Here is a 22,968-nt window from a genome sequence, read left to right on the forward strand (position 1 = left end):
TGACAGCACATTAATGATATATGTAACACTATTGTATATATTACACCTTTCAAACTACAATTCTTTCCCTTTCTTTTCAGGTACAAAATCGGGGCCTTTTAGGCCACTCCTTTAATTACATAGGCTCTGTATCTTTTAAAGGATCGTTGGCTATTAGCAATTCTGAGGTTGTGCCAGACTCTTCTTGCCCATCTCAGGCCCATCTACCACTTCAACTGGGTGTACCACACTCCTGTACGCCACCAACGAAGTCTTTCAAAAGCGGCACCTTGCTCCACTGTAAGTCCCAAAATGAGTTACTGCAGATAAATGAGGAACACCAGTCATGAAACAAATATATGACAAGAGTTTATTTCTAACTTCAAACTGTCTCAGGTTCAGCTATGTCTGCAAACAGTCATAGAGAAATTGAGCAATTTCCAAGGCGACCAGTTAGCCTCTTTATACAGTTCAGATTTGCATAGGTTGTGGTAATTACAGATGGTTTACGACCTGCATAACGTGCGCATTATCCATGGAAACACATGGATCCTCGCTCTACATCATGTCTGTACAATTTACTGTCTCAGAGCAATACGGTTCACCCTGTTCCCAGTACAAGGAGATATTCCTTACGTATCCTATTTGTGTTTTTCTTGTACCAAAAGGCCACTTCGCATTTTCGACCCGGTAGTTCATTTATCCTAGAATGTGCATGGTACATCATGTTTCCTAAACATTGGCCGCACAACTAGCTTCGGAAAGCAGGAGACATGTAGACACATAAACTGCCCTATATCTCCGTCCGTGCTTGCATGTTCAAGTCTCGAAGCTGGTAAATTCCATTAGCTAAGCATTCCTTGCAAGAACACGTTCACCAGCCCTTCAGGCTGCGATCATTTTCTGCCTGCGACATGAAAACCCAGCAAGTGAGTAAAGAAACCAAAATGGAGTCTGAAGGGCGCACTTCAATGTGTGTGCTTAGGCTAACATAGAATAGCACAGAATAGATGCATTTTCACAAACCCTACTTTTAGCCCAAGCTAACAAATTGAATTCATACATCATCATCATCATCATCACGTATATCACTAGCCATAAATTGTTTAATCTCTACATCCTGCATGATCAAACCATTAGTCACATCAATAGGAGGATAAGGTACAGGTTTCAATTTCTCCAGAGCTCTAGAGCAGCAGTTACCTAGTATAGAACCTAAAACAGGTCAACATTGTATACAGCAGCAGCAAAACAAAATTACTCCAACAAATATATTGCAAGTACAGAGAATATCTTCCAACCCCAGGTTTTGAATAGGTTCCAAGCCCATGTCCCAATGTCCCAATTACCTTCATCAACATGGATTTCAGAAACCAGTGTATGTAATCTTTGGATAGCCTGAAACACAGTAGGATAGGAGACAGATATATACACAACACGCTGACCCGACCATTTTGCAAACTCCTCCACATTCAGCTAACATGACATCTAAGACCATTCTATTCTGAAGAGCAACTAGTCTAATAGCTCTTTTTTATAACATCATATTAAACATTATGTCAGTAGTTTTATTAATAGCTTTCTCTAATACTATGGCCAACCTTCTAATAACTCAAGAGTTTATTATTTGTCCCCAAAACGGAATCATGGATTTTGCTACATCCCCTAATATCTGGAGAGGTTTGTCATCATCGATCCCCATCCTAGGGTGATGTTTCAATATGTCTGCAGTTGAAGTGGCATAGACCCTGGTAACAGTATCCCCAAATAACATGTTCCCTTCCAATCTTTGGGTAACCAGGGATATGCTTGTTTCCCACAGACAAAGTAAATGGATCCCCAATGTATAAGGGCCTTGTCTCATTCAACAAAACTGCAGTCTGCGTACCAATATGCCGAGAACCTTCTTTACTTAAACAAAATGCTACTGTATCAGGATTATGATTGATGGTGTAGGATGGGGGAGTTGCTTCCCTATTTCCTACTGGTGACATCCAGAATTAGATCATTGATTGTTAGGGTCTAGATCTCTTATCTGCATGTTTGGTAGCGGCGACATTGGTAGTGCCTTTATGAGCAAAGACAGAGCATCCCACAGGCAGCAATACCTGTTGATCAAATTCATTTATGTTCATCCCATCAAAGTTACCAGTAGTGCTATCATTTCATTTACCAAAAAAACAGAGCCCTAAACGAAGCATAGCAAGCAGTTGATAATGGGAGTGGATATATGTACCAACCTAAACCTTTCTCACCATGTTGTGGGAGGTGAGAACATACCCAGCAATTTGTTCTGTTCAGGATTGCATGTGTGTCATTCATAATTCGTATGAGGGTGTTGCTGAGATACCCTTCTCTGTGTCAAGATCAAGAGGGTGAAGGGTATGCGAGCGCATATAAAAAGGAGACAAGGTAGTGGAGCTAACTGTAGGTAACAGTATGCTGAGGGCCATAAAGACCGCATATGGAAACTAATGTACAATAACCATATACTAAAACGACACGTCAGACACGAGATTCATTTTCCAAACAAGTCTGGTTAATTTCTTAAGTATTCTCAGTCAGCCGACTGGGTCTCACCGCCTCACGATGTGTGTTCCCAAACACCGTGAGATGCGAGAGAGTGAGATCAGCGCTCAAGCAGCAATATATATACATTAGACATAACCTTTGCTAAGGCAGTTCGACCTGCCCACATACATGTCATACAGGCTAAGGTTTAGTGATTGGGAATTATGACACTTATGACACGTTATGACAAGTCTTCATTCAGCCCAAACATAGTTATTTTAGCAAAGGCAGCAGAGACAGCTTTCTGTTATGGGGAACATGGAGCTCTGGCTCAGCGAGGATATTGTGTTCTTAGCAGGGAAACATTCCTTACTAGGTTATCTGTGTTGCATTGCTAGTGAGGGACTGTTTGTGATGACACCTGTTGCGGTACCTACGCGCCCCGTTGAATTAGAAGGATTTGTTATTGAGAGTTAAGGTGACGTTAGAGATCTTGCGTCGCTCCAGGTTTAGCTACTACGGAGACTTAGAGCTCCTCCACTCCGTATGTGACAATATGTATTGGTTGTGTTGAGCTATACCGTCGTAGTGCGCTGAAAAATAATGGAATAGGCAAGTAGTTATGATCAGAGTTATAAATTCCTTTTATTTTTGTGATATTAGAGCCTTTGTGGATGACACGTGTTTCGGCAGAGCTGCCTTTTTCAAATCCAGGCTATATGGTTAGCTCATAGGTCACTGCATAATGCATGAAGAAGCTGATGTTCACAGGGATGAATCCCTCCTTGCCTATTCCATTTTTTTTCGGCGCACTACGAAGGTATAGCTCAACACAACCAATACATAGGTTATCTGTGTGTTTCGGCTCATGAGCTAAGGGCCAGATAGTCCTGAAGCAGAAAATACACTCTCCATGAAGGGGCACCGGTAGGAGAATATAATTCATGTTTAACTGCCTTTTACAACAGCGCTTGCAAAAAAAACGGCACCTGGTCTGCTGATTAGGTGCGGCTTCTGCTCGACTTCAAGGACTTAGGGAAAGAAAAAACTATGTATTTCTGCACAGTTTGACATTCCTGTCTGTGTTAGTGTTTCCGCGTTCAAGCCGTGGCCTTGCACGGTGGGCGAGTCTAAAGCATAGAATACATTTTGCAAAGTGTTTTGACAGAAAAGAAAAAGCAAATGGCCGACATTTCACAAAATGGATGCCCTTCGGTTACATTTACGATTCTTAGATTGCGATGTTTGTCACATGATGCGATTGGCTTCTGGCCAACATATTATACGTATCCTTCGACTATAGGGTTACTTTTCTGGTCTAACAAACCCTCCTTTTGGGCGTAAGCCAATAGCATCATCCATACATTGCATCTTCGTCGGACCACGTGTCCAAATCCGAATTACCCATGCTGCTGTAATCGTCATCAGAAATATTAATTGCCATGAATTCTTTCATTATTTCATTTTCGTGTTGTGCACCTTCACTTAACCTGCAAGGAGGTTTTGTTCTAATCGCATGTACACACTCATTTGTAATTTGGGAGCAGACTCTGGCAGGCATTGTATGCAACAACAGCAGAACATGAGGATTCCAAATATCATAACCAAAATTGCAATTAGTTTCCATCCCCGTGATCGCAGCAGTTAACAAAAGCATGAACTTATATTCAGATTCCAACCACCTGTGGGAACATGAATTTCAGAATTTAGGACATGCAATTTTTTACTTGCTTTAAATATCGTGGGAGAGGAGTCACTTATGAATACACAGCACGCTGACCCCACCAATTTGCATACTCCTCCACGATCAGCCAAAATTATATCAAGCACCATTCTATTCTGAAGTGCAATTAATCTGATTGCTTTTTGTTCCAATGTCATATTATAGAGTATATCTGTTGTTCCATTTATCGTTTTTTCTAACACCCTGGACAGTTTTCTTATATTCCATGAATGTATTGCTTGTCCCCAAAATGGTATAAATGATTATATCCCCTACGATCTGTCCTGCGGTATAATCTCGACGTGGCAGAGATCTAGATAATTGTGCTATTTCTTGCAGTAGGCTTAAACTCTATCTCTATATCATCAACAGCATCGGTACAGGAGGGAGCAGGAGCGAATATAGGAATTGTCTGTAATGTTTATCTTAGGAAAAGTTTTTCAGTGTCCGTCGGGGAAAGTTCTCCACAGCAACACATGTTAGCAACAAACGTTCAGGCCATTCCACGCTAGCCTGTTAATTGATGATAGCAAGCTGATGTGAATTTGCACAGAGCTCCAAAAAGGCAGGAGCAAGTATCAATTTGATAGTGTCGGTACCATATCCCCCCGCTTGTCCGTGCTAGGTTGCAATGGTCCTTCACTTTTCAATGGTAGCACTGGGAAACCGCGGTCCGAGCTTTTCAACTTGATACAGCTCATACACTCCTTTTCCCTAGGCCTCCATTCCCAACATCATCCGTGAGCTAGGAACAAAGGCGAAACAAAAGCTGATCATTTCCGATTTAGTGAACGTAGATTGTACCTCACAGCTCCAGGTACAGTATGGTCGATGAACAATGCACTCTCATTTCCAGATGCAGGATCAGTGCCAACTTGAGATGCACTGCGTGATGATGATGAGGCAGCAGTCGGACAAAGTTGTTGCACCTTTGGCCTTTCGATCTTCGTTGCAATCTCCCCAGGCCCTTTCTCGGGCTTAGGAAGCACTTCTGACAGAGAACTGGCGATGATATCTTTGTGATCAAGTGCAGCTGTCTTTCTTTCGACGTCAGGATCATCAAGCTCTTTCTCATGTGGCAAAGGAAACAGAACTTTTTTTGTGTGCGTTGCGTGGATCCAGTGCTTGCGGCCATTCACTCGAACTGCAGTCTGCGTAGCCAGTAGCACCTGGAAGGGTCCCGTCCAGCATGGAGCAAGTGAAGATTTTCTTTCAAAATTTTTCACAAGAGTCCAGTCTCCAGGCTGCAGACAATGTGGTGGGCCGGTATATCTGACAGGAAGAGCCTCCTGCAACTGCTGATGAATCAAACGCAAGTTTTGAGTCAACTGTTGGCAGTAATCAATAAGTAATGGGTACTCTATATCCTTCAACCGTTTCGGCCGAGGGACATTCCAAACATTCGCTGGTCTCCCCATCACAATCTCGTAAGGGGAGAGACCAGTCCTCACCTGTACAGTTGTTCGCATGCAAAGTAAAGCTAGTGGTAGTGCATCGGGCCATTTCAAATTGCTCCCTGTGCATATTTTGCTTAGCTTGTTTTTCAAGATACTGTTTTGATGTTCTACTAAACCGGCACTCATCGGGTGTCTGGCCGAATGGAATCGTTTATCAATTTGGAGACCTGCGCAAATTTGCAATATCACGGCTGCAATAAAGTGCAGGCCATTGTCTGAACATATGACACGGGGTAGCCCGAAACGGGAAAAGTATTCTTTTAGCATGGCTTTAGCTGTGGACATAGCTGTACAATATTTCAGGGGATAGGCCTCTATCCATTTACTGAATGCGCAGACCACCACAAGGACATACTTATAGTTTTGGCACCTCTCCATTTCTATGAAATCAAAATGGATGACTTCAAATGGCATGGACGGTGGGCCAAAACTTCCTACTGGCGTCACTGTTCCCTTTCCAATGCTATGTTGTAAACAAGTCATGCAATTCTGAACCAATCTTTCAGCAGTTTTTCTAATGTGTGGATTCTGCCATACAGAATCCAGGTGTTGAATCATTTTTCTAGCACATATATGTGTCGGACTGTGGGCAATAGTGACCATTGCCATCACATAGGCATTTGGTAACATCGGTTATTTTTCTTGTCCACCCAACAACCTTCAGAATCTAATTCTGCTGGACCCTCAGACCAGTTTTTTATTTCATCTACAGTAGCTTCTCCTTGCATTTCCTTAACTGTTGAAATTCCATTCTCTATCTTGCAGGGTACTTCTATTTTTTTTTACATACATTTTAGTGTGTAAATCAGTGGCAGTTAGTTTCGCAATTTTGTCTGCAAATGCATTTCGCTTTCCAACATTACATGTTATTTTTTTATGTGCTTCACATTTCATTATCGCTAATCGCTTGGGAAGCGCAAGTGTTGACAACAGTTTCACTATCAAAGTGCCATGTTGGATTTTGGTTCCGTGTGATGTCAGGAAACCCCTTTCAGGCCATAATCGACCAAAATTGTGTGCCACCCCAAAGGCATACTGACTGTCAGCATATATTTTTACATTGAGGTTTGCAGAAATTTCACATGCTCTTGTCAACGCTATTATTTCTGCATCTTATGCAGAGTTATATGGGATTCTCTTGCTTCTATAATACTTTTCAGTGTAGTGATGGCATGAGCAGCAGTTGATGTGCCATCTGGTAATTTAAAACAAGAACCGTCACAAAACAGTTCTACATCTGGCTCTTTCTGTGGGGTGTAAGTTAGGTCAATTCTTCCTTTTGTCTCTTGTTCAGTAACCATTAAGCAATCATGGGGGAATTGTTTTTCACCCCCTTTCTCATGTGGAGGGGGCATTAACTCGGCTGGATTTAAAGCGCAACACCTCTTAATTTGGATATGCGGTGCAAATAGAACTATTTCATACCTTGTTAATCTGGCTAATGTATGGTGTTGCGTCTGCGTTCTATTTAAAAGAACGTCCACTGAGTGAGGTACCGTTTCGGTTAAAGCGTGACCAAAAACCATTCCCTTGGTTTGTTTTACTGACGCAGCGGCTGCAGTAACAGCTCGCAAACGCGGCAAAGCACATTCAACAGGATCCAACGTGGACGAAAAGTAGCTGCATGGTCTCCCCCGTGTTCCTCGTGCACATCCATTCTTTTCATGCACAAATAACTTAAAACTCTTGTTGTAATTTGGCGTGCCCAAAACCTGAGCTGAACACAATGCAGCCTTGAGCAGGTCAAATGCTTCTTGACATTCCATGTTCCATGGCAAAGGTAAGGTAATATCCTTCCTTGTCAATGTCACTATCGGTTTCACGATCATTGAAAAGTTAGCGATCCACTGCCTACAATATGAAGCCATGCCAATTAAAGCTCTGACTTCTTTCTGCGTATTTGGAATAGGCATATCAGAGATGCTTTCTATTCTTTCTGGTGTCAATCTTCTTCCCTCCTTCGAATGGAGGGAGCCCAAGTAGGCCACTTCCTTTTGACAATACTGGAATTTTATTTGCGAAGCTTTGTGTCCATGTGCTGCTAAATGTGTCAATAATGCAACTGTACTCTCTTTACAAATTTCTTCTGTGTCTGCTTCTATCAACAAATCATCTATGTGCTGTAGTAATACGCAGCCTGCTGGTAGTTCAAGCATATCCAGTTGTTCCTACAATGCTCTACTGTAAATACTTGGACTCTCAGTGTAGCCCTGTGGAATTCGTGTGAATGTAAATGTACATCCTCCTAGAGTAAAAGCAAACACATATCTGCTATCTGGATGCACTGGGATACTAAAAAATGCATTTTTCAAACCAATTACACTAAAATATGATGCAGAGGCTGGAATCATAGTCAAAATTGTAGTCACATCTGGAACTAATGGAAATTGTGGATCAACCACTGTATTTACTCAGCGTAAATCAATTATAAAATGGTAAGGTATATCATTACCTCCTTTCTTGTAAACCGGAAGAATTGGACTATTGCAAGTACTACCAGAAGTTTCTTCAATTACGTTTCTTTTAATCAAATCTGATACAATGCATTTCTCCGCTTTTTCTCACTTGGCTGAAATTTTATATTGCGGAATACGCTGCAATGTAATTCCTTCTTTCAGAACAATTTTGACTGGCTCTACTTTCAAACAACCAACATCATTGTCTCTCACTGCCCATATACAAGCCGGTACTTTACTCAATTCAGTCGGTAGTGGCTTAGATACAAATTGTGATACAGGAGTCTTTTGTGGCGAGATTGTCAAATCCACTCCACCAAGAGAACAATAAATGACTGCATTCAATTTCTTCAATAAATGTAATCCCAACAAATATTTGCAGCAATTTTTCATCAAAAGAAATGGGCAAGATTCAGTGAATGGACCTAGTGTTATAGGTACTGGTTGTGACACTGGACTAATTACTGGCATACCTGAGAACCCTACTGAGACATTCTTATGCCCTGACAGTGGTATTTCTGGAAACCGCTTATGGTTGTGCTCCCTATTCCCAACCTTCATTTCTACATAGGGCCCTTTCTGGTCTACGGAAATAGATACTGGTTCCAACCCCTATCTCAGGCTGTCCTAGTAGAACAGTGCATCATCAGATGTAAAAGTCGCCAGAGTAATATGCATTGGACTGATTGTCAAAAACATTCCCACCATTTGTATTGTTTCGTTGTTGATTCTGATTCTGATTACCCGGATGTTCCTGAAATTGTGGGGCTCTTTGGTTTCTATTCTGTCCTTGGATCCCAGACAACCTCTATTCTGGCTTCTTGGAAAAGTCCCATTTCTACTCTGTATATGCGGGCACTGTGCTCGCCAATTGCCTTTTTGTCTACAATAGGCACATTGATTAATCCCTATTGGACCCCCTTGCATATTGGACGTTAATGCAAATTGGACTCTGGGCAACCCTCGCACAAACTTATCAACAAGCAATCTCTTCCCGGGTTCAGTATTCAGATCTTTACCACTAAAATCTGCAAATACTTCTTCAAATCAATTAAAATAATCCGTCACTCCTTCCTCTTTTCCTTTCAAACAAGCAGTCAATTTATCCCAAACTGTTCTCTTTTCGGGCACCAAAGTTTTCAATTTCTCTGCTATTTGCAATGGTAAAGCCAACATTACCTGCGGTGGCTTCTCTCCAGCCTTTCTCTCACTATCAATTCTAGTCAAATTCTCCTGTTTCGCCTAACATGGGTGCATCACTTATATTTCTAACCTGTTTCTATATGTCTATAGGAAGAATCACGGGAATGAATAAATCAATGTGACTCAATGTAAAAACAGATGAATTCAAAACAGATTCAATTTCCTTATAGAATCCTGCAGGGTTTTTCTAATATCAGGGATCATCTGCTTTATAGTATTTACCTCTTGCCTAGAAAAAGGGGCATGTATAAACTGTGCAATATAATGAGCTTCTATCGTTCACGCTGGAGTTCCTCCAGAGGTAGCAACGTCTACTTTCGGGACAAACGTGGGAGGCACCTCCCGCATGGGTAATTGCAAACTAGGCGATTCTACATTCATTCGTCTATTAAGCAGCAAAGCTAAATCAAGTGAAAAAACTGTCGTTCCAGTTTCAGACGAAAATGCTCTTTTATAAATTGTCATTAGATCAGCGGGACAACATATCTTATTTTTCATATATTCATCTTGTAGGTACTCTACGATAACCTGTAATACCTTTCTCTGCATTTCTGGTGTATACTGACTAAACGTATCATGCACTTCAATTGGGGAAATGGCGGCATCCGTAATCCATCTGAGCGCATCTCACGTACAAATTTGCATCTCTTCACTAACAGGTTTCAACGGTGGCAAAAACCGTTGCTGAACATACGACATATGCGGTTTATCTTTTTTCAATAATTCTTTATGCAATCGATAAAGTTCTCGCTTTTACACAAATATTTGGCCTAAGCGTTCTCATACTTTCGTCGCATTATCTCGCAAATTCAAATGAACAACCAAATCACGCAACTCTTGCAGTACCACTGTATCGGTCAAATCACTCCATATTTTCACAAGATAATTCCCCATGCATTCTAACAATACCTGATGTTCACCAAGGCCTCTATGATCAGATATGGAACTTTTCACAGCCACTTCATTGTCATCATCAATATACGTTTCAGCCCATTCTTTCAGTTCTTCTTTCTTTCCTTTGCTAATTGTGCTATGACTCTGTCTAATGCTTCCTTGCCCCATCTCTGAAGAACTGCCTGCTAAAGAGGCTAACTCATGCTCTGGCAGCAGTGGAGGAAATGATGTCACAGGCACAAGGGGAGAGGAACTGCTTACTGCAGGTGCAGATGGAATAACGGGAATGGGAGATACATAAGGAGGAGGTGCAACTGGGTCAGTACTTTGATGTTCATTTCTTCGCTCATTTAATATTTTGTTTATTAGTTCATCTGATGTATGAAACTCTTGCTGAGGATATATTTTCTGTACATCTAATTGGAAAGCCCTGTCCATGTTCCTAATGGCATCTGTCTGCTGATGTTGGTCATGCTCTAGCACTTTCTCTACATTCGTTTTATGTCTGCGCGCGTGTTTCTCCCTACTTCTCAAACAGAGATTAGTTTCCTTCCTCCAGTCTCTAACAACGTCGAACCCTGCAGGTCGGGCCTTTTTTCGTAGCAATACTGATTCTAGGTGTTCTATATGTGCTAATTCAAAGCTCCCATTATTAGGCCACTGAAGGTCTGATACACGTCTGGTCTGCCTATGCCAAATCGCATTAAACACTATTGCCCCGATACCATACTTGATATACATTTCGTGTGCCGGCGACCCTTCGGGTGGCGCGACCTGGCCAGGTTCCAAAGATTGTCTACCGCAGTGAAAAAAACTCATTAAACAGGAAGACAATTTCCCAGGCATGGTTAATTCTTACCCTTTTCTTACCCTGGGTGTTTGATCTTGCAAGAGCAACACTCAACGAATATCAGGATGTTTAAGAATCGGAGCACGACTCACCTGATGAACCAATTCGTCACTCAGGACGCAATTCGCCCATATACAGACGCAACCAAGAATTGTTGTGACTGCGTGTCTGGCTCAATCTGCCTCGTTCCAGGACCCTCGCCTTGATGCTCTCTGGGCGCAGCTCGTCAATCAGGGATCATCTGTGTACAGATCTGCGGAGGAGTCTCTCATCAATTCTACAGGGGCGCGCCGAACACCTTCCGATCCCGGCTCAACGGCTTTGTCCTCGACTCGTTTTTGCCTTCTTCAACTTCAACGTATACGATGGAGCATTAGTGGGAGGGTCCCTATTCGGGCGCCATATTTTCTAGGCCATAAAGACTGCATATGGAAACTAAGGCACAATAACCATATACTAAAACGACACGTCAGACACAAGGTTCGTTTCCCAAACAAGTCTGGTTTATTTTAAAGTATTCTCAGTCGGCCGACTGGGTCTCACCACCTCACGACGTATGTTCCCAAACACTGCGAGATGCGAGAGAGCGAGATCAGCGCTCAAGCAGCAATATATATACATTAGACATAACCTTTGCTAAGGCAGTTCGACCCGCCCAAATACATGTCATACAGGGTAGGGTTCAGTGATTGACAATTATGACAATTATGACACGTTATGACAAGTATTCAATCAGCCTAAACATAGTTATTTTAGCAAAGGCAGCAGAGACAGCTTTCTGTTATGGGGAAAATGGAGCTCTGGCTCAGCGAGGATATCCTGTTCTTAGCAGGGAAACATTCCTTACTAAGTTATCTGTGTGTTTCGGCTCATGAGCTAAGGGTCAGATAATCTTGAAGCAGAAAATACCACTCTCCATGAAGGGGCACCGCTAGGAGAATATATTCAGAGAATATAATTAACTGCCTTTTACAACAGCGCTTGCAAGACAAACCAGCACCTGGTCTGCTGATTAGGTGCGGCTACTGCTCGACTTCAAGGACTTAGGGAAAGAGAAAAACAATGTATATCTGCACAGTTTGACATTCCTGTCGGTGTTAGTGTTTCTGCATTCAAGCCGTGGCCTCCCACGGTGTGCAAATCTAAAGCATAGAATACATTTTGCAAAGCGTTTTGACAGAAAAGAAAAAGCAAATGGCTGACATTTCACAAAATGGACGCCCTTCGGTTACATTTTCGATTCTTAGATCACAATGTTTGTCACATGATGCGACTGGCTTCTGGCCAACATATTATACATATCCTTCGACTATAGGGTTACTTTTCTGGTCTAACAATAACACAGATATCAGTATGAGCATAATACATGCTACAATAATTATGATTATACATTTGTCCCTAGTGGACCATAGCACTTTAGACCTGGGCTCTCCAGTGACAATACTTTTCATGTCCTCACTTCTATGTGCCCCATAAAGAGGCATAGTCTTTCAGTGTCTATTAAGAAGCCTCACTGAAACAGGCTCTATAAGTTCATCCGTGGGTGGTACCTGACCACATGGCCAATCTTGCTTGTAGTTTCCTTTCCCAGTCCCCCTCTACCTCCAAGTGTCTTTGGGGGGAATCGAGGGAATACCGTTGGTTTCTTGTGAGTGCAGTATTCTTACCACACTTTCCGACCTACAAAATGTCATTCCCTTAGCTAATTCCATGGTCGAAGGTTATACCTGGTCATTCCAGGCACAGAGTGATCCGTGTACAAAGGATCAGTATCCGAAGAAAGTGGTGAACAATCAGGCAGCTTAAGCTCAGGATCAGAACATGTGCTGTCACTGAAATGCACACACTTGGTTTCAGAATCTCATTCACCTTCCTTTACCCACTTGTCATAGGGCAAAGGCAAGGGCACTCGTTTCAAGTATGCTGCATGAATCCAGTGCTTCTTTCTGTTCACTCGAACAGCCACCTGAGTGGCCAGTAACAGCAGATAGCGTCCTTTCCAACAAGCGGCAAGACTGGATTTCCACTCAAATTCTTTCACCAGGGCATATTCTCCTAGTCGAATGAGGGGAGAAATTGTCAAGTATACTCCATCTGGAGAGCAGTAAAGCAGTGCATGCAATGTTTTCAATAAATGCAATCCCAGCAGATTTTCACCACAATTGGTTGTCAATATGAATGGACAGTGAAAAGCCCTTAAGAAATCGGCACCGGTTTATAGAACCGGGCTTACTACAGGAGTCCCAGAGAAACCTACTGATACATTTTGTTGCTCTGACAGGGGAATATCTGGAACCTTTGAGTGGTCAATTGAGCATTTATGTGCTCTCGTGTCCACCAGAAGAGTACACGCCCTATCCCTACTTTCATTTCTACGTAGGCTCCTTTTTGGTCTATGGGGGCCTGCCTTGGGCTTTCCAGGCGAAACAAAATGTTGTTGGATGTAAAATCCTCTGAAAAATATGTGTGTGTAGCGTTGTTGAAAATGTTTGCGCTCCTAGTATTCTGTTGCCCATCTTGATTCCCTGCATTGCTGTCATATTGCTGGTTCTGGGAGAACTGATTTTTATTCGGCCCTTGCATGCCATTGCTAGGTGCTCTCGACCTTCTACTGGGCATTCCATTTTGCCTACTGCTGGAGGATCGGACATTGTGCTCTTCAGTGGCCCTCTTGCTTACAGTAGGCACATTGGTTTACATTCACAGTCCCTATTTGTGGGGTAAACTGTCCTCTCTGTTGAGTGATACATGGGCTGCACTTGAACTAGCTGATAGGTCCTCCCTGTGGTCCTCTTGCAATTTGCTGCAAGAGCACCCTAGTCTTTAACCTTTTTCTTTTCAATGTTTTCCTTCTCATTGTTCACTCTATTCTCATAATACTGAGCCATATGTAGAATTTCGGATTGCGACTTAGTCTGCCATGCATTTTCAGAGGCAGTGATTTGAGGCTGAATGTCGGGCAATAGCACACGTACAAATTTATCAAAAAACAATCTCTGGGTTCCATACTCAAATCCTGACCACTGAAATCCGAAAACACTTGCTCAAACCTGTTAAAATACTCTGTGGCTCCCTCTGTCTTCCCTTGCATGTATGCGGTTAATTTATCCCAAATGATTCTCTTCTCAGGCACCAAAGTCTTGGGTTTGGCTATAATGTGATTCAGTAATTTCAAAATGTTCTGTGGAGGTTTCTCAACAGCTTTTCTTGACCTATCAACTAGTTCGAGTGCAGCCCATGTATCGCCCATAACAGGTACATCGTCTACGAACATAACCTCTTTCCATAAATATGCCGGCAAGATGACAGGGAATAACACGTCTATGTCCCCTAGAGTGAAAACCGACGAGTTAAATACGGACTCTATTTCTTTATAGAACCCTATGGGGTTCTTCCTAATGTCAGGGATGGGCTGCTGAAGAGTATTTACTTCTTGCCTTGAGAAGGGGACATGTACAAATTGTGAGATATAGTGTGCAAGGGTAACAGTTGCAGCTGCACCGTTAACGCCTGCTTCCTCTTTCTGGGGCACAAGTATAAAGGAGCAAAGCTAGGTGGAGGGACAATGAGGTTAGCAGGGTGTCATTAGTAAATGTGCATTTGTATAGTACCACAATATCTGCTAGACAGCATAATTTCTTCTCAAGACATTCATCCTGCAAATATTTAACCATAGCCTGTAATACTTTTCTTTGAATGGAGGGAGAATATTGGCTAAAAGTGTCATGAATGTCGATACGGGAGATAGAGGCATCTAAAATCCATCTGAGAGCATCTCTTCACTAACAGTTTTTGGTGCGGTTAAACATCTTTTCTGGACATAGCATGTTTGTTGTGTCTCTCTGTCTAATTTTAATTGGTGCAGCTGATCTAGTTCTTGTTTAAAGGTAAATCCTTTCTACATGTGCTCCTGTATTTTCACTGGTGTGTCTGTAGTACATGACAAGAAATTCAAATCATGCAACTCTTGTGGGACGGCAGAATCAGTAACATCGCCCCAAATCTGGGCCAAGTATTGTCCCATTTGTTCTTGCAATACCTTTTGTTCAGGGGTACCTCCATGATCTGTCAGAGAGCCCGAAGCGGCTGCTAGGTAGCCCTCCGATTTATATAATTCTGCCAATTGCTGTAAGATTTTCCTCTGCTCAAGGGGTACTGCACTGCAAGTCACAGTTCTCTGGTTGCTAGAAAAGATCGAAGGTGTTAGAAGAGGAGTATTGGAAATGGCAGAGGTAGCAGGTGTCAAAAGTAAATCGCATACGGTAAGGTGTGGTGGCCAACCTTTAGAGCAGGTGTCGGGAGCTGGCAATGGTGGCTGTGCTGGAGTAGGAGGTGGTGGAACATACGGAGGAGGTGCGGTAGGAGGTGTTCATCTTTCATTCCATAATTTGTTTATTAATTCATCAGATGCATGCAATTCTTTTGATGGGTATATTTTCTGTACCTCTAATTGGAATTCTCTATCTATTCCCCTTATAGCCTCATCTTTTTTCTGTTGATCGTCCGCTAAATCCTTTTCAGCTTTGGTAATATGTCAGCATGCACATTTCTCCCTACTTTTGAGGCGTTGGGTGTCTTCCTTGTGCCAGTCCCTAACTGCGTCAAAAGTGGCAGGCCTAACCTTTTTCCTAAATAGTACTGAATCTAAGTTCGGTATCCTAGTAAGTTCAAAACTTCCCAACAAAGGCCATTGAAGGTCTGCTTCATGTCTGGTCTGGCGGTACCAAAAACTATAGTTCCCAACCCTTACTTTACATACATTTCGTAGGCAGGTGACCCTTCCGGCGGTGCCGGCTGGCTATGTTCTAAACTATTTTGCTTTTTTTTCTTGAAACAAAGCGTTGGCCAACAAGTCGACAACTTATAAAACCAGGCATACTTTCAAAAACAATGATTATTAAATGGCAAATATTTGGCACTAAATATTTTATCGAAACAAATATTCAAACTGTTCCAGTTTGAAACAAACTCACCTGATTCAAAAAAGGAAATCAATCCCCCATCAAATCAAACAAACCCCCATTGTGGCTGATGTTCTCCCAAAAAGCGAAACACAGTCGCTGCATACGGTCCGGGACTCTCGCCATGATGACCCCTGGGCGAAGTGGCGAAACGAGATCACGAGTAGCAGACTGCGAGAAACAGGATCTGCTAATTGCAGGGGTGCCCGATACTCACTGGTCTAAGTGCGTCCACTTCGTCCTCGAAAAGCGATGGGTCATCATCGGAAGAAGCCCGACTTGGGCGCCATTTGTAAGTCCCAAAATTAGTTACTGCAAATAAATCAAGAACACCAGTCATGAAACAAATATATAGCAAGAGTTTATTTCTCGCTTCAAGTGGTCTCAGGTTCAGCTATGTCTGCGAACAGTCATAGAGAAATTGAGCAATTTACAGGGCAGCCAGTTAGCCTCTTTATACAGTTCAGATTTGCATCAGTTGTGGTAATTACAGGTGGTTTACGACCTGTGTAACGTGGGCATTATCCATGGCAACACATGGATCCTCGCTCTACGTCATGGCTGTACAATTTACTGTCTCAGAGCAATACGGTTCATCCTGTTCCCAATGCAAGGAGACATTCCTTGCATATCTTATCTGTGTTTTTCTTGTACCAAAAGGGCACTTCGCATTTCGGCTCGTTGTTTCAATTATCCCTCCCTTCCTAGAATGTGCATGGTACATCATGTTTCCTAAACATTGGTCCTGCAATTAGCTTCGGAAAGCAGGAGACGGGATGACACATAAAGTACCCTTTATCAACGTCCGTGCCCGCTTGTTCAAGGCTCGAAGCTGGTAAATTCCATTAGATAAGCATTCATTGCAAGAACTTGTTCACCAGCCCTTCAGGCTGCAATCATTTTCTGCATGCGACATGAAAAGCCAGCAAGTGAGCAAAGAAACCAATATGGAGCCTGAGGGGCGCATTTCAATGTATGTGCCTAGGCTGACATAGAATAACACAGAATAGATGCATGTTCACACCACGTCGCTACTCTCAACTCTCGCTCTGCTGTCAAACACTCCTCTGACATCTGCCACCTCCTCGAAGACCTTGATCTGGATGTCTTCGCTCTCACCGATACATGGTTCACGGCCAGCTCTGTCACAAGTTTTGACACTCTCCTCCCCGAGGGCTGCAAGATCCTCCTGGAGCCCAGAACCAATTGGCCAGGAGGTGGACAGGCCCTGATCTTTCCTGAGTGGGTCCCTGCTTCTGTCATTCATATGCAGGCTACTCTTCCTTTGAAGGCTCGGTCTACAGGCTCTCTATCTCTCCTGGCCTCGCTCTGACTGTGGCCATCATCTACGGGCCACCTGGCCAGGTCACCCTCTTCCTCTCAGAATGGGCTGACCTCTCCTCTTCTCTCCTTGCCTCTACCTTGCAACTTCTCCACAGAGACCTCAACATCCACCTGGATGTTTCTAACCCCTCCTGTGGGCTCTTCCGCAACATTTGTGACTCTCTCTCCCTTTCCATTCTACCCTCTGGTCCGACACGCTCTGCTGGACACACACTGGATGTTCCCATCTCCTCAGAAATCCCCCTCTCTAACCCTCTCACCACGCCTCTCTCCTGGCAGACCACTTTCTTCTCTCCTCCCACCTGAAACTTTGTGTCCCCCAGGTAAAGCCTACCACAGCACTGCCACCTTCCTTCTTGGTCATTCGGCCCATGAAGCGAGGGTCAGTAGATGACTTTGCCTCTACTTTCTCTGCTCCTCCTACTCTGGTAGCTGACTCACACTCTGATACAGCCCTCTCTAACCTGCACCTTTCTTTCTCCAACACTTTGGACATCCTTGCCCCTGTCATGAGAATCCGTCTGAAGCCTACCTCCAAGTGCAACTCTTGGTATGACTCCGACCTCTCCGCCCTGAAATGCAAGTGCAGGGTGGCTGAGAGGAAATGGAGGGCTTCGCGTGCATCTTCTGACAAATTGGCCTACTGCGGCTCCAAAGGCCATACTGACTCTTTGTACTTTCCAAGAAGAGGGTCAATATTCAAGCCCGCATCTCTGCTGCCTCTAACAAAATGGCCAAACTCTTTCAAATCTGCAATCCCACTGCAGTCTCCACCTCTCCTGTTCCCTCCCAGGCCTTCTGTATGGATCTGGCTTCTCATTTCACCACTAAAACTCAGGACATCCTGTGCTCACTTTCTGTTACGCTCACCTGGACCCTACAGGGGTGTCGATCGGACCCGGACAGCTGCGGTCTCCTTCAACGTGATGCGTAGTGCAGAGATGACTGTCTGGACTGGCCCGCCTAGTCTTGTCTGCTGGACCCGAAGAAGTATTTTCCTGCAAGTGGAGACAGGGATTAACCACCTGTGGGTTTTAGTGATGGCCTCCCAACTGTTCTCGCTCTCCCCCACTAATCACCTCCGATATCCCCTTAGTAACCTCACCTTATGTTCGTAAAAGATGAGCTCTCCATCCTGCGTTTCTTGCAGGGGTGCGTAGATACCAGTTACTTCATTGGTTTGAAGGCGTTGGGAGAGTTCCGGTAAGTATTGACTCTGAAGTCCCTGGCGGGATTGGTAAATATCAAGTTCAAAGAGTTCAATGTGCCCGATGTTCACTCTTGTCCCCTTCCTTCCTTAAGTTGCAACTGAGTTTGTGAGAATAAGGTCTCGTAGCTGCTGCTGGCGTTCAGGTTAGAGTCTGTGTTACCCCACGCTGTCTGGTAACTATTGCATGCGTTAACGTGTTGTTTTTCTCCCTCTTTACAGATGCGGCATATGAAAATGTGGAGAGTTATGGAATAATACCGCTGGTGGTAAATCAGGTAAGTCTATGGTGGTAAGAGGTTGTATTTGTTGATTCCCTTGGCTCACTTTGTTTTTTCTTGTGTCCCCTAGGTGCCGGATTACGGCGAAGAAATGATGGAGACAGTGCCGGATCGAAAGATGCTGTGAGAACTGGTGAGTATGGCGCCGTGCTGGAGCTGGCGAAGCGACACGTGCAGGACTGACGTACTTTCCAGGTCCGGAGATGAAATGGTTCCGGAATTAGGTGAGGAATTTGAAATAAGTTTGTTTTCTAACCTTGTCCTTTTCTTCTTCTTTATTCTAGGAGCTCTGGATTCGAGGCGGGCGTGGCAGAAGACTGGATGCTGGCTGCAGGCACGCGGGCGTGGCAGAAGACTGGATGCTGGCTGAAGGCACGGTGAGCGTCACGCTGCTGGATGCAGAATAACGCGAAGCATGTGCTGCTGTTCGAGTGTGGTTTAAATAGCCTTCAAAGTAGTTCCAGGTAAGAAGTTCCCAGAGCCATGCCCGAGTAAAAAATAGTCCCTGTAACAAAATAGTCCCATCCAGGCCTCATGTAGGTTTGGACTCTTTTGCAGCATGGTCTGCATCAGGTAAGTAAATTCTATGAGCCTGGCGCCTATGGCGCCAGGGCTGATTTCTATGATGAGCCTGGCGCCTAAGGCGCCAGGACTGAACCCAGACAGCCCCTAGCCGGGGCTGCTGAGGTTTAAACAAATGTCTGAATGCCTGCTCCCAGAGCTGAGGGCCTTGGTCCTGATGCCCGGTGGTAGGCATCATGACAGCACTCTCCCCCGAGGCCCCTCCTAAAGTTGTTCTTCCCCCTGGCCCTGGTTTGTCTGGGAAGTTCCGATGGAATCTTTTCACCAACCGAGGTGCATGAACGTGGTCGCTAGGCTCCCATGATCTTTCTTGTGGTCCGTAGCCCTTCCAATCGAACAAATAAAAAAGTTTTGATTTAATCATCTTGGAGTCCAGGATATTTTTTACCTCGAACTCAGGTTCTCCATCTATCAAGATGGGGTCAGGTGGTTTGGTTAATCTTGTCCCTGGTTGAACTGGTTTTAGAAGTGAAACATGAAAGACAGGATGAATTCGCATATTAGAGGGTAATTCCAATTTGACGGCCATCGGGTTGATAATGGCCTTAATGGTGTAAGGTCCCAAATATCTAGGATTAAAAGGCTGAGTTCCCTTCAGAGGTATATGTTTTGTAGCCAGCCAAACTTGATCCCCAATCTTTTCATTTTTCTTGTATTTCTCTTTTGCTTGTTTCAAATGTTCTGTGGCTTCCTTAAAGGCTTGTGTAATAGTAGAGTGCAAATGACTAACTGCGGGCATTTCTAGGTACTGAGGCGAATCGAGTTCTGAGGTTCGAGGGTGATGTCCATATATGGTATAAAAAGGGCTTTGTCCGGTTCCTGAATGTACAGAGTTATTGTATGTGTACTCGGAAATCCATAAAATATCTTTCCAATTGCTTTCGGTCTGGTGTAGCATGCAGCGTAGGTACTGTTCAAGGGTCTGGTTGGTCCTTTCCGTCTGACCATCTGTCTGGGGATGGTGACTTGTTGATAGCCTCACGTCGATTTGTGCCAGTTGACAACATTTCTTCCAAAAATGCGAGATAAATTGACTACGTCGGTCAGAAACCAATACGGAAGGGAATTTGTGTAATCGAACAATGTTTTCGAGGAACTCCTTGGCCAGAATCGAAGCAGAAGGTAACCCCTTTGGAAAAAAGATCCACAATAACTAGGATGGTGTTAAATCCATTACATGGAGGTAGATCTGTAATAAAGTCTAAAGACAAGGTGTGCATGGTGTAGGTGGAATATCCAAAGGTTGTAAAAGGCCAGCGGGTTTTTTCTTCTGGCTTTTGTTTTGGGCGCAAATGCCACAAGACATCACAAATGACTTTACATCTTTTCGCCAAGTGGGCCACCAGAACTGTCTCTTAATTTTCACTTCAGTTTTTGCGATACCTGGTTCCCTTCCATCAGGGTGTCATGGTAATTGGAGATGACTAGTTCTTGTATTTCCTTGTGTGGTAGAAATAGTCGTCCTTGATAGTAATGTAGGTCATTGACGACTGAGTAGTCCGGGCCTTTCTTTACCCAGTCCTGCAGGGTTGCTGGATCGAAGAGTTGTTGAATTTTTGAATGAATATCTTCTAGTGTCTGTCGAGTAGTTATGCCAAGAATTCTTTGCTCGGGAATTATTGGCACCGGTTCCGGGTTTGCATATGCTTCTCCCATCCCTATTCGGGATAAGGCATCTGCTTTGCCATTTTTGCAGCCTGGTCGATAAGTGATCATGAAATCGAATTCGGCAAAGAACAATGCCCATCAAAGTTGTCACGATGATTGGGCTTTGGCTGTTTTTAAATACTGCATGTTCCGGTGATCGGTGATTACGTTAATAGTATGCCTGGCACCAAGAAGATAGTGCCGCCAAGCCTTAAAGGCGGATTTGATGGCTAATAGCTCTTTATCGGTAACCGCATAGTTTAACTCAGGTGCTGAGAACTTTCTGGACCAAAACGCTACTGGGTGAAGTTGATCGGTTTCAGGATCCTTCTGGGACAGGACAGCTCCCATGGCTAAACTGGATGCATCCGTTTCTACTATGTATGGAAGCTCAGGGCGTGGATGCTTTAAGACTTGCTGATGTGAATTTTGCTTTCAGCTCTTGGAAGGCCTTTTCAGCCTCTTCAGTCCACAAGAAGCGTTTGTTTTTTCGCAAAAGTGCTGTGATGGGGTGTACAACATGGGAGAGGTCCGTAATGAATCTGCGGTAGAAATTAGCAAATCTGAGCATGCTTTGTACACCTTTGACTGAACTGGGTGATGGCCACTTCAGAATTGCGTCCACCTTTCGAGAGTCCATTCGGACTCCTTTTGGAGTCAGGATAAATCCAAGAAATTCAACTTCCGTAGCATGAAAAACAAATTTTTCCAGTTTTGCATATAACTTGTGCTGGCGTAGTTTCTCAAGGACTGCACGCACGTGCTTAACATGGTCTGATTCTGAGGAGGAGTACACTAGAATATCATCTATGTATACGACGACACAGACGTCAATGAGTTCACGAAGGACATCTTCATAAAATACTGGAAGGCTGCTGGTGCATTGCACAACCCGAAGGGCATCACCTGATATTCGAATAATCCGTACTTGGTGCGAAAGGCAGTCTTCCATTCGTCGCCTTTCTTGACATGTACCAGATGATATGCCCCTCGGAGATCTAACTTAGTGTAGATACAAGCATCCTTTACTTGGTCTAGTAATTCGGGGATCAGAGGCAATGGGTATCGTTTTTTTACCGTAATCTGATTTAATGCGCGGTAATCTATGCACGTTCTAAGGTCACCTTCCTTTTTTGGCACGAAGAATAAAGCTGAGGATGCAGGAGACTTGGAAGGACGAATAAAGCCATTAGCATGGTATTGGTCCAAGTATTGCCGTAGGTGACGATTTTCAGGTTCCGTGAGGGCGTAGATTCTACTGCATGGGGGTTGTGCACCGGGTAGGAGGTTGATTTGACAATCGTATGATCTGTGAGGAGGTAATGTATTGGCCTGTTCTTTTTGAAAAACATCCTGAAATTCTTGGTATTCCTGAGGTAACTGCACGATTGGGTTAACGACTGTAGCCAGGCCTTTGTTCAAGGTTTTCTCCGGGTAACAGGTGTGTGCACAATCCGGGAAAGTTATTCTCTTCTCTCGCCAATCTATACAAGGATTATGTGTTTCCAACCATGGCATCCCTAGTATTATCTGGAACTGTGGGGCTTTGATTAGATCAAACACAATAGTCTCTCGATGCCCATCTTGACTCAACAGTGTCATCTCTGTAGTGGAATGAGTTACAGGCCCCAAGGCAATCTCAGTTCCATTAACTGTGGTGATGACATCCGAAGTGGTCTTTTTGCAAAGAGGTAGATTCATCCTTGACACCAATTTGTGGTCCATATAGTTTCCTACGGCCCCGCTATCTATGTATGCCCTTACTGCGTACATACGTGATGGCTGCCTGGGATCAAGTAGGACCATTGGGATGATCAGATGCGAGGTCTGAGTGTCCTTCTTTAAGCTCAGCAAGGGGGCCTCTATGCTTGTC

Source organism: Ambystoma mexicanum, chromosome 3q, assembly GCF_040938575.1.
Source record: "Ambystoma mexicanum isolate Mex_15411 chromosome 3q, UKY_AmexF1_1, whole genome shotgun sequence".
NCBI lineage: Eukaryota > Metazoa > Chordata > Amphibia > Caudata > Ambystomatidae > Ambystoma > Ambystoma mexicanum.